This window comes from Stegastes partitus, unplaced genomic scaffold (assembly GCF_000690725.1).
Source record: "Stegastes partitus isolate 25-593 unplaced genomic scaffold, Stegastes_partitus-1.0.2 Scaffold226, whole genome shotgun sequence".
In the NCBI taxonomy this organism is placed as follows: Eukaryota; Metazoa; Chordata; class Actinopteri; family Pomacentridae; genus Stegastes; species Stegastes partitus.
In genome coordinates this window covers 264,909-281,269 of record NW_007577957.1, presented here as the reverse complement: position 1 = coordinate 281,269, position 16,361 = coordinate 264,909, and the positions used below count along the sequence as shown (strand labels likewise).

Below are 16,361 nucleotides of genomic sequence, written 5' to 3'. Positions count from 1 at the left end.
ATCAGCACATCACCAACAGCTCACAGCCATGTGACACCAGCGGTTTCTAGAGAAAAAATAAAAAAAAAAGAGCGAGCGTGCCTTGTACTTTCTTTTGGTTGTGAGCCACGTAACAAATCTGATCTCAAGGGGGGGAAAAAAGAGACACCATCAAAATTCTCCCGTCACCTACACCGACAGCAAGAACTATGCATAAAACCTGCCAGTGATTTGCATGGTGGACTGTGATGAATTATGCTCATACATTATGTGGTTCTCTTGCACACAGAGAGCTGTTTGTGTTATGAGGAAATCTCTCAAATGGATGGTTGAAAAGTTGGAGAAATCGACGCAACGTGCTAATCTGGGCTGGTGTTGGCGTTGTCACAATGACTAACTGCTTGAGACCAAGAGAACAAGGAAGAGGGTGTGGTTCACAGTTATGATAAGACTTGCTGAAAGACGAGTGAGTGGCACATTATTGGTGTAGATTAGTAGAGCCTGACACAACAGGCCATTAAATACTGAACACTCTTCTGCAAAAATAACAGAAGAAATAATACAGTGTGGTTAAGGGATGCAGTATTGGTGGAGATAAAGTCACAGCAAACGGCAGATATGCTACTAGTTATACTGCACCATCTGTTACGGCTACCTAACTAACAAACCATCGCTTCTAGTACAAGCTGCTATTTTCAGCTTTGACTGCAGAGAAAGAGGCGTTAGTCTCTTTTGGTATGCGGCTGTTCATTAAAGGGAGCGATTTCAGCATTTTGATAGAGGTGGAGTCAGGGTGACAGTGTGCTGATACAGGTCATCGCAGTGCACAGCGCTGTAGGAAATGCAACACCCCTGGCTTCGCTGCTGCTGCCGCTCCATGTGCTCAGAATATAGCATGTCAATATTGCCCTCAGTGACCTTTACATACACACTAGTGCATATATGGACACGTGAGTGTGTCTTTTACGCATTGATACACACACAAAGAGACGGAGGGCTGCTACTTTATCCACCGTAGCTCTTCTGTACCACATAAATCCCCGGATGTACTGTATTTCTGTGGGTGAAGGGGCTTTTTACGTTGGTTGAGAGATCGCACTCTGTAAGGTCGCCATAAAGCGGGTGCAAGTGCTAGAGCAACAGCACATTATATCAAAATAAAAAAAATAAAGTTATGAATCCACTGTATATTTTTAGCTTGGTTTGTTATGAATAGAGGTTATTGATTAAACTGCTCACATGGACAGCCATGCACCAGAGAGTGCTGCACAAATAAAATCTTGCTATTCTGGGGCAAGTATTCTCATACCTATCATTGTCATCGTGTTCCTTGTTGCCATCATCCTCATCAAGTAATTATCCCCTCTCAACTATTCATTTTACCGAGTTAGTTGTCATCAGATTAAATAATGTGGCTCTGAAAGTGAGTCTTGGGCTAGGAACGCAAAACAAACAATGCCTATTGATTCCTCTTGGAGCAAACCTCTGGAGACAATGAGATCTCTTGTTTAGCATACATGGACAGAGCTACACACACACACAGACACACGGACCGACAACACACACAAACCTGTGTAAACACACAAACCTCTATCTGTCCCAACACTGCGTATTCTTAAACTGTCGTGAATATCCGACTGTGTGCAACACTGAATCTTTGTGTATGTGTGTGTGTGTGTGTGTGTGTGAGGATGTGGTGAACTCAGCGGACAGTGAGGATAATAGCTGTCCTTATGGTTTAATGAGTGGCTCATTGGCTCACATTTATGTTGCGGAGACATACCATGAGCTCAACATAGAACACTCTAAATAGCCTAATGAGTGAATAAAGATTGGTGGGTATTAAAATAAAGAGAATCATATGCTGTGAAATTAGCAGTTAACCAGCGAACTGAACACATGTGGGAGATTTGGGATGAGCATAGAGGTATGATGCTGAATCCTCCAGTATAGTTTAGAGAAACATAAAATTGAGGCCATACTGCACTACAATTGCTCGTGTTGGACCAACATCTTACTAAGACACTTCATATTGTCTTTTCTTTTGTTATTTCACTCCAACTCATACTGCTTTACCTAGATGTTGGACAAAATGAAGATGCATACAGTCACTACAGTGGAAAAGTTACATCTTTAACATAATTGTTGCTGACTTTATGGCAGTCTCGAATCTCACGATGTATTAAAATCATTTCAATAGCTTTGTGTCTACCTGTGACATAATTCATTTAAACACATACAGAACATTTTCTTCAGGGCATCTAATCATTCATGCCAATATCATGTGCACACAGCAAGGTGCACTTACATTATTTATCTGTATATTTCATGCAAACATGTTATCTTCTGCGCTACTTATCTTTTATTTTATTTAGTCAGTCATTTCAAGGTGGCTCGGTGATGCTATTGCAATCAACACACCTGCATTCATTAACTTTCGTTGGGGCCTGCTTCTAAAAAACCGAGGACTTAAGGACGCAAAGTTCAGTCACAACGACAGAAACGAAAGCAAGGTAGTGAGGTTGCTAGAAAAAAAAAAAAACTGAGTGAGAGAATGAGACTAGTGGGGCGGGAGTGTTTTAAATGTCACAGCTGTCTGTTGCTCCTTTAGAGATGGAGAGGTTTAAGATGTCAGGGGCTGTGAGCTGGAGCTGATGGAACTGGGATGACGGAAAACAAGGACAAGCTTGTGTTGACGCGTGTACCTCTGGACGGGACAACAAAGAAATAACTGGACGCTTATTACCGACTCCACAAACAGCGGCTTCAACGTGCTGCTCATTCTGCATATTGGCACTGTTGTGTCGTTCAGATAAAAGGGGGTTACTGGCGCCATACTGCAATGCCTGAAATAGAAGCCCTGAAATATATTAAAGGTTGATAAGAACAGAAACAGATAAGTATCCTGTTAGGTTAAGGACTCGTTAATTACTTGTGTAATAGGGAACTGTGTCTCCCACATTTGTTGGAGTCCATTCATATTAGCCCGGCTTGGAATTGTGTTAAGTGCAGGAAGTCTTGCTTGGCCAAAGCTCTGTCAAACTGTTGCTCAGAGGGGTTGAAATGTGGTCACAACACCATAGGAACATACAGAGGAGTCCTCGCGTAATAAAGGCTTAACCTGTCAGCGCAGATTCAGCCATGCACATAATCCTGTCTGTAGGGCAGATTTTAAATCGTACGCAACACACATAAATACGGAGCAATTTGCACAAGGATTCATACGCGTATGCATCCTTACACAGGGAACGCGATGTGATCTCTGACACTCTTGCCTCCTATATTCACACTGAGTACAACAGCATGTTCCTCAGGGCCTCTCCTAGACAGAAATTGACAGTCTACCTGCAGCAGAGCTGTCACGGAGATTTTACAAAGTCTCGACGAAGCAATCTGCCACACATCTGTCTGTGTTGCGCCTGCTTGTGTGTGTGCGCATACTTGGGTGTGTGTGCTACTGTCTGAGCCACCATGAATCCCTCTAAGTCACAACAACAACATTCCTCATCATTGCCCCAACCACGGACACACCACCGAGAGGAAACCCGGAGAGGCAAGTGGGAGGAGGGCAGAGATGTTGAGGAGAGAGACAAAGAGAGCAGAAGAGAGAATGAAGGGTTTAAATCTCTGAAGATCCTCTCGCTCTCATACATCTGTTTTTTTTTGGACAGAATCGCGACCAACTGTTATTCGGACAGTTTTTGGATTGTATGAAAGAAGAAATTCTTGCGGAAAAACACAAAAATTGATTGTATTTGGATCAGACAGATGTTTTTGTACAAACAAAAACTTTTTACATTAGCGTGACCCACACGGACTAAGAAAACGACAACAGAACGAGGTCAGACAACCTACGCAAGTCTTAATAAAGTACGAAGCAACTTACTTTCACTCCCGTTTAAACATCAACAAGTCAAATCCCTCCATTTGCGGGGTCTGCGTCTCCCTATCTCTCACTCCTTCTTGCCCCTCTTTCCTTCTCTGTTCAACTTTCTTCCTCTCACTCAGTTACTCCCCCTCTGTCAGACGCATGCAAACACTCACTTAGTCAGACACACACACACACACACACACTGACGCACACACTCCCACAGACAGAGTCACCCTCTCACACACTCTCTCCTCCCGCGACCCGGAATGCTTGGCAAGATTCTACTGTACTGAAATACTGCTCGCCATATAAGGTAGCAGCGGCTTCACATGTCACACATAATTTACATACAGTGGGGCGGGAGTTTGCCTTACAGAGCACGCACACGTTAGAAACACACGTACACACATGCAAAACCATGCTTCCCTCCGTTAGGCTGACGCAGCAGGAGAGTGAAGACGAAGAGGAGAGTCAATTTTCTTTTTTTTTCTCTTCTTCTTTTTTTTAACCATTCTCCCTGTTAACCAAGCCCTGCAGGATAACTCCCAACATGTCCAATGTTGAGTCAGGCGGAGGGAATGAAAGCTGAGTGGGCGATCTATTGATCCTCTTCACTGCTTCCTGGAACAACCACGGCCCTCCAAATACACACACACACACACACACATCCGAACGCGCGTGCACACACACCAGCAAATTTTCTTGCGAACTAGCGCTACCCTCAGGAAGTAGCTATTGTGTGACTGTCTGCTTTGAGCCAAGAATGTGTCTTACTGTTTGTGTCTGCATGTGTGTGTGTGCCCATATCTATAAAAGAATCCGTAACAAATAGAAGTTAGCCCTGGGGGTCTTCACACTGATCACACAGCAAGACAGTAAGGCAAAAACAATCTCCATATCTCTACCTATGCTCCACTGCACAGGCGCTCACTTTGGAAAGTACAGACAGCAGCACACACAGGAGGAAAGATCTAGATAAACCAATGAGACAGGGAGGAGGGTTATGAACCGAGCTCTTACCTCTCACATTGCTCTCCAGTTTGTGTGTGTGTGCTTCTGCGTGTCGATTGGCTCTGTATGTTTATGCGTGTATTCAGACAGGCCGCGACAGCAGACCCCCAGGCACCGGCTGGACCATTCTCAGGCAGGCAGGCAGAACACAGCGAGGCAGAGCGACTGGCAGAAGAGAGGCAAGCGAGTGAGCGAGTGAATCAGCAGCGAATGAGTAAAGGAGCTGTGCAGAGCCGAGCACCGGAGTGAGAGAGGGAGAGAGCGAGAGAGAGAGGGAGAAGTCAAAAAGAGAGAGAGAGAGAGCGAGAGAGAGAGAGAGAGGAGGAGTGTTTGTCTGTGCGGTTGTGTGCGTGTGCGTGTGCGTGTGCGTTGCAGCGTTGGCTGTGTGCGCTAGTGTCTCCCCTCCCCTGCCTCTTCAAGTGGCTGAGCTTGGTTGTGCAGAGCTGTGCTGAGACGGGCTGGGCTGTATCTTTACTGACTCCCCAGCCTCTGGATCGTCTGTCTGCTGCAGGAAAGTGGTGCTCGCTGGGCGGCAGTAGCAACAGCTGTGGAGGAGGAGGAGGAGGAGGAGGAGGAAGACGACGACGACGACGAAGAGGAGGAGGAGGAGGAGGAGGAGGAGGAGGGAGCCCTGACTGCACTGGGCATACAGATCCTGCAGTTCCCTCTCCCTCTCTTCCTCACTCAAGCTGGCCACGCCCCCCCTCCCCTAAAACAACACCAGGAAGTGCTGGCTCAGTTACAGCAGCACTGCCCTTGCCTATCCAGTGAGGCTGAGGAAGGAGAGAGGGAAGAGGCAGGAAGGAAAGATTGAGAAAAAACACAGCAAGAAGAAAAAAGGGGGGGAAATTAGTAACAGGACAAACACACAGGCAGTAAAAGAGAACGCATGGTGAGGCAGGGCATCAGAAGATAGTGATGTTAAATGCAACCAGAGAGGAAAGAGTGAAACCGAAAAAAAAGTGAAACATGGGACTTAATGAGGTAAGGGAGACTGACGAAAAATGTAAGTTGGAAAGAACAAATAGATAAAGGGGTGTGGAGGAAACAATTATGGAAAGATTTACAGGGAGTTTGCGACAGATTAGATCTGTCTTCTGTCTGGATCCCTCTCTCTCTCTCTTTCATACTGCGTTTCTGCTGTGGCATGCAGCCCTCAGCTCAGTCTCACACTAGCTTTTGCTCACATTATAAAAGCATTACACACTGACCTGCACTAAATCAAACTGTGCTACCACACTAAGTGGCGCATTCACAGTAACACAGAGCATGTACATACTCTGCAAAAAGAAAAAAAAAGTGCAAATCACTGATGTGTGGTTGTAGGTCAGCAACATAATAATAAAGGCTCCCTGAAAAAACAGTGAGGTAATTGCTGCTACCAACTCTCCTGTATTGTTGTTGACACAAGGCTTCTGCTTCCACAACCCTTGCATCCAGGGGAAAGCCAGAGAGACTAAAGAAGCCTCCAAGAATTTGATTTAGACCTGATGCTGCAATATCCGGTAGCTATGGAGATAGTAGCCCTGGCATCTACAGAAATCCTTACAGATTTTGAGCTGTGTGCTGACGCCAATTTTTGTGACTTATTATGCATATTGTCTCTGACTCATTTCATTTGAATGTGATGGAAGGGGAAGTGCATTTATATTGCTCCTTGTATGTATTGTCAGTTACAAAGAAAGGAAAATTCCACAGTCCTGCTGAATGCAAGATCACATATATTTCAGTGCTTAAGGTCCCATTCATTTTTTTGGTGTACATGCTTATACATGCATGTGAAATACGGCAAAAAGTATCCCATGACCTCCCCTTTGTAGAACTGTTAACGCCATAACTGTCTCTCTCTCCTCTACTCCTTTCCTATCTCTCTGGACCAGTTTCTACTGCTGCACAGCTCTGTTTATTATAAAGCTGGTGATAAGTCATCTCTAATTTACACAGCAGCCCCTTAAACCCTGGGTGACAATCTGTGGTAGAGCCCCGGCTGCAGCGCTAACCCTTTACCTAGCCAATATTCTGGTGCAATGTGTCCGCACACTCAGGGAGAACAAAGACAATGTTCTGCGCCTCAGACAGAAGACAGATGTCGACAGAGTTAATAAAACTCAGAACGACAGACGCATTATTAGCTACAACAGCAATGTGCATGCCTCGATCTATTCCCAGCTATCATTCATTAGTGATGGAAGGATCTATTTCCAACCTTGGAAACGACCCTGCTCGAACACATAGAGTATGTCTTTTAGATTAAGAACAATCTGTTTGATGGCTGATCAATGAAGGCAGCGGGGCACCCTAACCTTCAAACAGAGCTTTCCTCGAACCATAATGAAGAAACATGGTGACTGGTGCTGTTCTCAAAAAGGAGATATATTAGTAGCGTCTCCTAAGATCTGGGCTCTCTGTGAAACTCAGACACTGACGTGGAATTTCCCCTCTTCTACTGCAGCGGACTGCACGCCAATACTTCTGCTGCTTTTGCTCTCTGCATCTTTCTCTTAGTCCTCTGCCCTGCTCCAATAGTCATTATCATTCTTCTGCGATCTATGAGCCTGCCTCTTCATTGTTTTTTCACACTTATGACTACATCTTAGTTCCCCTAAACTTCCCCTTAAAAAAAAAAAAAAATGCCACAACCACTCATTTATTTGTCACCGACCACAGGATCATATCCCACTCCATCAATCACAGGTATGAGAGCAGAGCTGAGTTTTGCAGTTACCAGATGGTTTGCTCATTCCATTCCACGACTAGCGCTTTCAAATTTCAATCTGCATATCATTTAAATGAGCATACAACAGGAGGCTGTTTCTACATTCCTAGTTCGTGTTTCTTTATCTGTGGCATCAGCCAACTGTTTTAACTTCCTATTCCACGTGTCTTGTTTCTGACAGATAGGAGGACAGAGTGACTGTTGTTCTCTCCAGGAGATCAGTTAGACTGCAGAGCTGTTTAAAGATGAGCAAAGAGCAACACGAATAAACACAGTGAGGTTGAGCAATCCAACTGAAAACAGGAAGAGGTGTATGTGTGTGTGTGTGTGTGTGTGTACGTGCATGTGGTAGATTTAAAGGGGAATTCCACCACTTTTACACTTAGATTAGTGAACTAGTCATGGGGAGTACTGCTCAGCCTGTAAAAACAGTTGTATAATTGTCCTTTGTGGCTCTGCAACAGCCTTTTGCCAAGTCTGAGAAAATAACCTTAGTAATGCCACTATCAAATTGCTTTATGGGAATTGCCTGTGTTGCATTGATTTTGATTTCTTTTCTTTCATTTTCTTGCCTTCTATATTTATGGAAGTGAGGTAAAAAGGAGAGAAACACAGCAGTTTCACAAGGAAGCTCAAGACTATTCAAGAAATTCCCTTCAGCTTCTTCATCAACACCATTAACCCTAAGCTAGCACAGTCCAGCGAGGGTGACTTCTGTGTCGCTGTCAAATCATCAAATCCTAACCGTTCACATTTTATTTACTCTCCCTCCTCCCTGACGAATGCAACTTTCCACCTTAAGCGTCGCTATCATCTCAGCGCTCTGCTATTTCTCAGCCCTCTGTAAATGACACTGGCTGGCTGATGTGAACTCTCACTCCTCTGAGGAAATGTCCCAGAGCATTCGTATGCCAAACTCTGACGGCTCATCTATCACTAAGGCCCCAAATACACATTACACTCACACTACAGACCATCACGGCGACAACTGCAACAGTATAAAGTCTTGGAGAAAGCCAAGGGAGCTGCATTCAACGCCGGCCATTTCAGTATAGTTTATATTACAGACTGCAGAATGACAAAGCAAAATATTGCTTTGGGGTAATTTCTAAACTTGAAACAACTTAACAGGGGAGAAAAAAAACACTCCTCTTCTTGTGCAAATTTGCAGTCCCGTTTCCCTGCTGCATTCTTTGTGGTTTTGTCTTAACTTTTTTTCCATTTTAAAACAGTTGGGGGAAGCAGGTGCAATTCAAGCTGTCAGGTTTGAAATACCGAGAGAGGAAATGGCACACTGTCTTGTCCCCATCTGACACCACTGTGTGTATGCATGTGTGCATGCACCATTTAAGCTTGAGGCTTATCTTGAAGATAAAATGAAAACTGAGGGAAACACCCTTTGCAAAGAGGCCTTTCATTTGAGCTTTCGGCAGTTTTTCTGTCTAAATGTAGCCTGCAGAAATATTGCTGCCTGTATTATATAACTCTTCTTACATTATCAAACTCTCACATACTCTTCAAATGAGAGATGAAAATTACACAAATTTCTAAAAAGAGCAAAATATTGCGCGTGTTCATTTCAAGAGTGTTCGCGCAAAACAGAAAGTAAGTTCACCGGCTAATAGGTACAATATTTTGAGGAGCAACAACAACGTCACAAATAGGAAGCATTGAAGAATACAATCAATAATTAAACATGGAGTTATGTTAAGTTATCTACAGCCATTAATCCCACATCGATAGATTTTACAGACCGAGCTTACCTGCGTGTCTGTCTATTGCTGACGTGCCACTGGGACAGAACAAGCCACTTCAACACAGGTCACACTGATGCAATGCATTGTGGGATGAACTAACATCTTCATTTCTCTCTTCCTCTACTTCTCTCACGCTGCTCTCTCACACTCTCATAATAGCACCTTCTGCTTGGCAACGGCCATACCACAAATGTGGTCAGGTTTACAGCGAACCATCACTGCGCAACATCAAGTCTCCATGACAACCACTCCTTATCTAATTTGCATCTTCTGCTTGCATTATCCACTTATGCCAAATATGGTCACCTTGTTTTTTTTCTCCCCGCCTCTCTCTGCGTCCCCCCCTTTTTGTTTTTTTTATAACTTCCTCTTTCCCTCCATTTGCACAATGATGTGCACACGCTCGGCGTACAATGTATACACATCGACGTGTACGCACGCTTACGAGCCTACGAGTGTGTGAAAAGAGGAAGTGACTGTGACATTAGAGCAGTTTGCAGCCCGAGATATAAGCAGTAAAACAACTTTGTAAATCAGGAAGCGGGGTGTTGTAAAGGCTGTTGAGCAGGTACATCATCACAGGACTTCACTTACCCCCCCCTTCCCCATTTGCCTCCCTCCCCTTCCTCCCCCAAAGACTGTGTCTATCAACCTATCAGTGGAATGTTGAACCAGGCCTCTGGGGCCCACACACACAGCAACACTCAGCAGCACTCAGCACCTGTCTCCGACTGCCAGCACGGAGAAAGAGACACGGTCAATCACACGGGACAGCACAGCGAAAGGGAAAAGAGCAGAGAAGAGTGGGAGGCACACAACAAGCATTTTATCAGCAAAAATACACTACTGAGCGGGCAGCATATTATCTGTAACATCCCACCGTGGCTGAACATAATTTATCATTATTAAAGTAATTATAGGATCTTAGCATATGAAATGAAGGTCAAGATAACTTGCAGCTTTTGCATCAGCTTGCTGTTTCTGTGCTTTAATGTTTAAGGCCACATATTCTGTTCTGCATGTTGCTTTATGTTACAATGATAGGGTTGCTGGCACACTACACTCTTCGAATTTCTATTATAATAGTAAATTAAAGTACTGCATGGCAGATGCAGAGACCTTATATCTGGAATTTTGGTGACTTTTTATACAGCACATAAAACAAAAGTGAAAACAGCCTCTGTATGATTAAAATCTTTGAAGTTGAATATCAATGCACAGTAAAACTTAGGATGTAATTTGTAGTTCAATGTGGTTCTAATGAATCACTCATTCAGCTTTGGTGGGCCGCCACAGGATTTTGCTATATCCTGTCAATAACTAAATGAAGTTGGAGAATAATCGACTGTTGTGTCATGTATGTTGGAATTCAAAAGACCAATGTTTGCCCCCCTTAGGGATCAGGACTAAATGAGGGGGGGACCCAGTACACGTTTGAGCAGTTACAAAATTTTAAAGGGGATCAGAAAGAACACAATGTTGTTCATTAGACAAAATTATGTTTGTATTTTCCTATTTTGGTCCAATTTTGGTAAAAAATAAAATTAATACTTGATGAAAAATTGCTTGTTGGCTAAATTGAAAAAGAATAACAGATCTGGAACTACTTCCACAACGAAATATAGCTATTATTTTAAATTTCTACTGAATAACACACACAATATTTAAGCCGTTTGCGTACAGTTACTATACTTCCCATGGAGTTAATTAGTAATGATTTAGTGATGTTAAAATGCTAAGCATCACAAAACCTTTAATTAATGTTATTTTTTTCCATTTGCTCAGACTATCCCTCCCAAGTCTTGCAGATATATCATCTCTCCATCTGACACTTTAACTCACCCAGGCAGAAGCTGTGAGGGAGCATCCGTGGCCCAGAGCGCCAGTTGGCCTCCCCTCCTCGGGGCTGAAGGGCTGCTGTGACTCGGGGGATTGGAAGTCAATGAAACCAGGCCTAATTTAGCCTTGACTGCTCCACAAGCTGCCAGGAATCAGAGTGAGACTCCTTCCCTTTTTAGGGCTCCCCGGACACTGCAGTCTGCAAGTGGCACTACTGCATTCCTCGCTACACTATGGAGATGGAGAGGAAGACGGAGAGAGGGAGAGAGAGAGAGGGAGAGAGAGAGCGGTAGATGGGTGACAGTTTAGATTTGTAATACAGATGTGCCATTTATATTGCTGTGACATTGCACAACTGGAACTATGTAAATATATTAACAAAGCAACTATTGAAAGTACCCTCACTGCACGTTTATTTAACGAGCAGGTTTGGACAGTTTTACAGCCATCTTATCTTTCAGTAGATACGTGGGCAGCGTGGTCCTATAACTGACTCAGACACCAGGGTGCATTGCCCAGTATCACAACAGCTTGCAATAAAATCTCACCAGTAATTAGGTGAGAAGAGAAAACTAATCAGAGAGGCTATACTTACACTATCAGTCAGGCCTTGACACTGTGTCACATAATCTTTAATAAACCCAGCCTACACTGAAACTAGATAACTAGATGCTGCAGGCCTGGAAGTGCATTCTTTTCTCCTTCGTGATCGGGATGATTTTCATGGGACAGAGAAGGAGAGGAAACACTTAGCTCCAACTTCAGAGATACGCAGTATTTTCTTTTTATATCATATTTCAGCTTAAAATTAATTAATTCTCAACTTGCTTCATAGAAATAAACCTGTGACTGAAAATGTGATTCACCAGATAAAGTGATTAAATTATCCTCACCAAGAATCTGCATTAGAACCAAAAATTAAAATGCCAAAAAACTATTTGCGTGTTAAGTATGTCTTCTTTAAACACTTTGGAGGAAAAACAGACAGGGAAAAGCAGCGCTGCAACTCCGTGCACTCATAAAAATGATAGACATGTCACTATTTATTAACCGTGGCAGCTCGTGTATTTAAAATAAATGGATTAGATGAGGATTACTCATCGAGCCTCAACTCCCTTCACATCCCTGTGTTTTCCACTGATGATATGACTACACATGTATTATTGAAGACAGTGATCACATAAGCCATGGTATGGAATGCACAATAGGATTATCTATGGTGCTGTGTTTCAGTATCATCTCCAGCTCCCACCACCTATAGGGAGCAGAGAAACACATGGCTGCAGGTTTACTGCAAGTGTGTGGAATAACCCCAGCGAGGACCGATTCAAACTGACATAATCCCATTAGTCTATTCAAGGTCCCTGTCCGACCACCCTGCATAATGAGGAGATAAAGGCTGGTGCAATATCCATTAGTAACCGTTTTTATAAAAAGAATTATGAATGCCTCTTGTGTCGTGGACCACTATTAATTCAATTACCCTCCCCTCACAGGAATTGCATTTTTTAATTTTCACATGCAATATTCATTACATATTAGTGTTTGACTGTAAGTCAGCCCCTTCACCAGCTGCTACACCAGTTCTTGAGAGCCTCTTCCATATCGGAGTTCAGCAATCTCACCTACATATATAGCACAGTTTACTGGATATCCCTGTGGTCCTTGGAAATCATTTTGCCATCTAGCAATATTTATGTGACGGGTGAACTGTCATGCCATCAGACAAGCATCTCAGATAAGCTAACAGCGACTGAAGTGGCAGCAAGTAGTAAAACGTGACAATCTGATGTTTAATTTGTACTTAATTTGTCATAGCAACACATTCAGATAACACCCCTCCAATGGGACAGAAGAGAAATAACAATAAACAACAAACCAGGAACCCGAGTTGGTCGTCCTAAACCCTGTTTAGCCTTATATCAATCACCCAAATCCTCAGCTAAATACAGAATTATTTATTTTAGGACGACTTAATCTGCAAACCTGGAACCCACTATGCATTATGTTGCTTTATTTGTTCGTTTATATTTAGAATAGGAAGGCGAAAGTGCATCTTTTTTTTTCTTATTCTCTAGGAGATGTTAAGACTTATTTAATCAAATATCACATTTATAATATTGATGATAAATTGATCAGTTTATACTCCTGTGTATACTGAAGACATGCCAGTATTTTGATGATGGATGGTGTTTTGAAGATAATTTTAGACACATTTTCAGATGTGATACATGAATTACATAAACTAGTGCATACTGCAGCCTTTGGAGTTAAAGCACCACCATTAATGCTTTTTCAAGTGATTAAAGGATAGGTTTGCAATTTTAAAGTTTGCCCTAAAACAACAGGTGTCCACATGTAAACTGACACTTACTTTGGTTGCTGGACTCATTCCTCCTGTTCATTCTGACCTTTAGGAAACCCCTTCCTCAAGAGTTTCCAATGTAAGTGATGAGGGGACAAAATTCTCAGTTCATTCTGTGCAAAAATCCAAACAGCATTTAGGCGCATCGAACAATATCCGTCATGAATTACTGCATCACGAAAGCTGAGGTTGCTGTAAGTACAGAAAACTATTCGACCACCAGACACAGTCTATATCAGAAACATTTTCTATATAGTACAAGAGCCTTCACTTAGTAACCTAGCAACCAGTGAACTCAACATGGCACCTATTGTAATTCTAAAAAGCGCCAGACATAATTATATCTCTCTTCAGCCAATCACATAAGGCCCTGAGCCATAAATAACAGACTGCTCCCCTACAGAGCACCAGTCTGTGCCGAAAAGTCAACAAACACTTTCTCCAGTAGCCGCTCTTGCTCGGTACGGGATTTGTCTTGCTCAGATGAAGATAAACAGAAGGGGAGAGAGACAGAGGCCTAGAAGTTTTAAAAAAGAAAGAGCCAGAGCGATAGAGTGGAGAGGAAAAGAAAAACAAATGCAGCCTATGATTACTGAGTCATAATGAAGGCTGTTAAATGGGACTGTGGCTATGAGCTAGTCATTAAAGACTGTGCCAAATGGCTGGAAAACCTACAGGTCTCTATTTGAAACACTGGTATGCTGGAAGACAAGGACGCATAGCACTGGATATAAGAGGTCCTTTCAAATAGCCTATTCAAAGTAATTGCAACATTTCACAAATGTTACACTAATGATCTCAACAGCAGAGCCTTAAAAGCAGTAAGCACTCCACTTTCAAGCCTTGTTACCCTGTGCATGTTTTTGCCAGACAGCTACCGCGGCACTCTGCGAAACAACTTAGTCTCCGGGGCCATATATATTTAGATTTTACGACCAATATTGAATTCTGACCCAAGACATTTTCACCAGGGTGATTTAAGTTGTCACCTCGATTGGGCAACAAGTTATGGCTGCAATTACGATCAGATCACATCACATCACATCACATGGCTGGAAGAGGGCATTAGGACATTTGTTCCCTCTGGGTGATGAGTGATGGGCTAGGGAATGTGTCTGCCCCCGAGGGATTACTAACGTGTTATAAAAGTGACAGAACACTTGTGTTACTTTGGGGATCTGAGAATTTATCTAACCTCTTAATGTCATATCATCATCGTCATTGCGGTGACAAGTTACAATGACAAAATGGCTGCAAAGGCGCACAATGACCCAGCAATTTTTGAGAGATCAGTGAATGCATCTTTTATTTTTTTTTAACCTTACTGCAAGGCCTTTTGGAACAAACTTTTAGAGGTATGTGATCTTATCAGCAGAAATACCAACTGCATCAGCGTATCACTTCTTGTCACATACTTACTGAGATATGTAAACATGAGAGATAGAGGTAGCGCAAAACTTGGCGTGTATCACATAATGAAAGCAGATGCGGCCTACATTTCCCTTGCACTCCTTTTATTTTGCACCTCTCACATGGGAAGTGACACTTTCTTGATTTCAGTGTGATGAATCCAGTGAGTTGTGATCTTATCTCTGGTGATGTGTAAAAACTTAGGTAGGTGCACATCTAGGCATGGGTTAATGTTGGCTTTTTATCTGTTGCTATGGTGGAGTTTACTCCTTGACTACAGTTTTTTTTTTTTAAACTTTGAACAGAACAATTTTTTGCTGAAGGACAAGCACTGCATCCTTTTAATTTTTCATATTTCATGCCATTAAAAAAAGCTATAAATAGAACACAGTATTGATGGCTAGAAGTGTATCGTTAGGTTGCTCTGCTCATAAGGTTATGATGTTATACATGGAACCCTTTGACTACAGGAAATAGTGATATGGTCACATTAGGTCTCAGTGATGCTAACCCAATACCTTTAAAACAACAACAACAGACATTTTCAATCTCTGCATGCATACCTGAAGGACAAATGTATTCCTCTGGAGGTGAGGAAACTGTGTGTGATGCTACAAGCAGAACAGCCTGACCCCTCTCTCTCCTCCCAGGACACTTTCTTCAAACCTCCCTATTGGGATTCTGGTAGCCTACATTCCCTGCTTCAAGGTCGGCGGTGGTGGCAAATTAAATTACTTGTCCTGTTTTGTAGTGTTGGCGCCAGGTCAACAGCAACTTGGCTAAAATGATGAGTGCGGAATTCTGAAGGGAGCTGCATTTGTCCTGACCCTCTGGTGTCAAGTTTGCAAAGCAAGTAGCAGCGATGAAAAGAGCTGAAATCAAAAGCAGCGTATTAAATTCTGCTTCTGTAATCACTTGCAAAAAAAAAAAATCAATTACCTCTGCTTTCAAATGCACCACTTTATACTGTCGTCCTTTGGGCTCACCGTGATGACGGAGGATGTCATGTGCTTGCACATGGAGGGAGTCTTGACTACATTAGGCCTAATTCTGTTAAACTCACACTGCAGCACATGCCACCTGCTGGACATCCTAAATATAACATGTGGTTAACAACAGTAAATATTAAATTGATTTATTTTATTTATTTATTTTTTTAAAAGCATTTTTATGGTTTATATGGTTTAAAATGACTTCATATGTACCAGCAGGAGTTATACCAGAATCCATATCAAAACTTTACACAGACATAATTCACTCAGCTGAGTCTTTATTTCCACAATAACAATGCACCTCTGTTACGTCGGCTGTCAGCATCTCTACAACAACATGTTGGAGTTTATCTGTCAGTTGCAGAGGGGGTTGTTATCAGCAGACAAACAGCACGCACACTGCACTGTGGAATGGGAGGAA

General features: G+C 42.7%; 1 protein-coding gene across 12 annotated transcripts in view; it reads right to left on the bottom strand.

Annotated features, from left to right (window-relative positions):
- The window catches only part of mbnl1 (muscleblind-like splicing regulator 1), a 43,429-nt gene extending 32,039 nt beyond the window's left edge, over positions 1-11,390 (bottom strand). For 4 of the 12 annotated variants that reach the window (XM_008281190.1, XM_008281195.1, XM_008281197.1 and 1 more), the window contains exon 1: positions 4,871-5,148. The gene's annotated coding sequence lies outside the window, so the exon portion shown is untranslated. Of the gene's footprint in view, positions 1-3,865; positions 4,112-4,870; positions 5,149-9,340; positions 9,442-11,176 lie in introns of those variants that run through there. The other 8 variants (XM_008281199.1, XM_008281198.1, XM_008281201.1 and 5 more) reach the window with 5 other exon arrangements.
- Between the last annotated feature and the right edge of the window lie 4,971 nt (positions 11,391-16,361).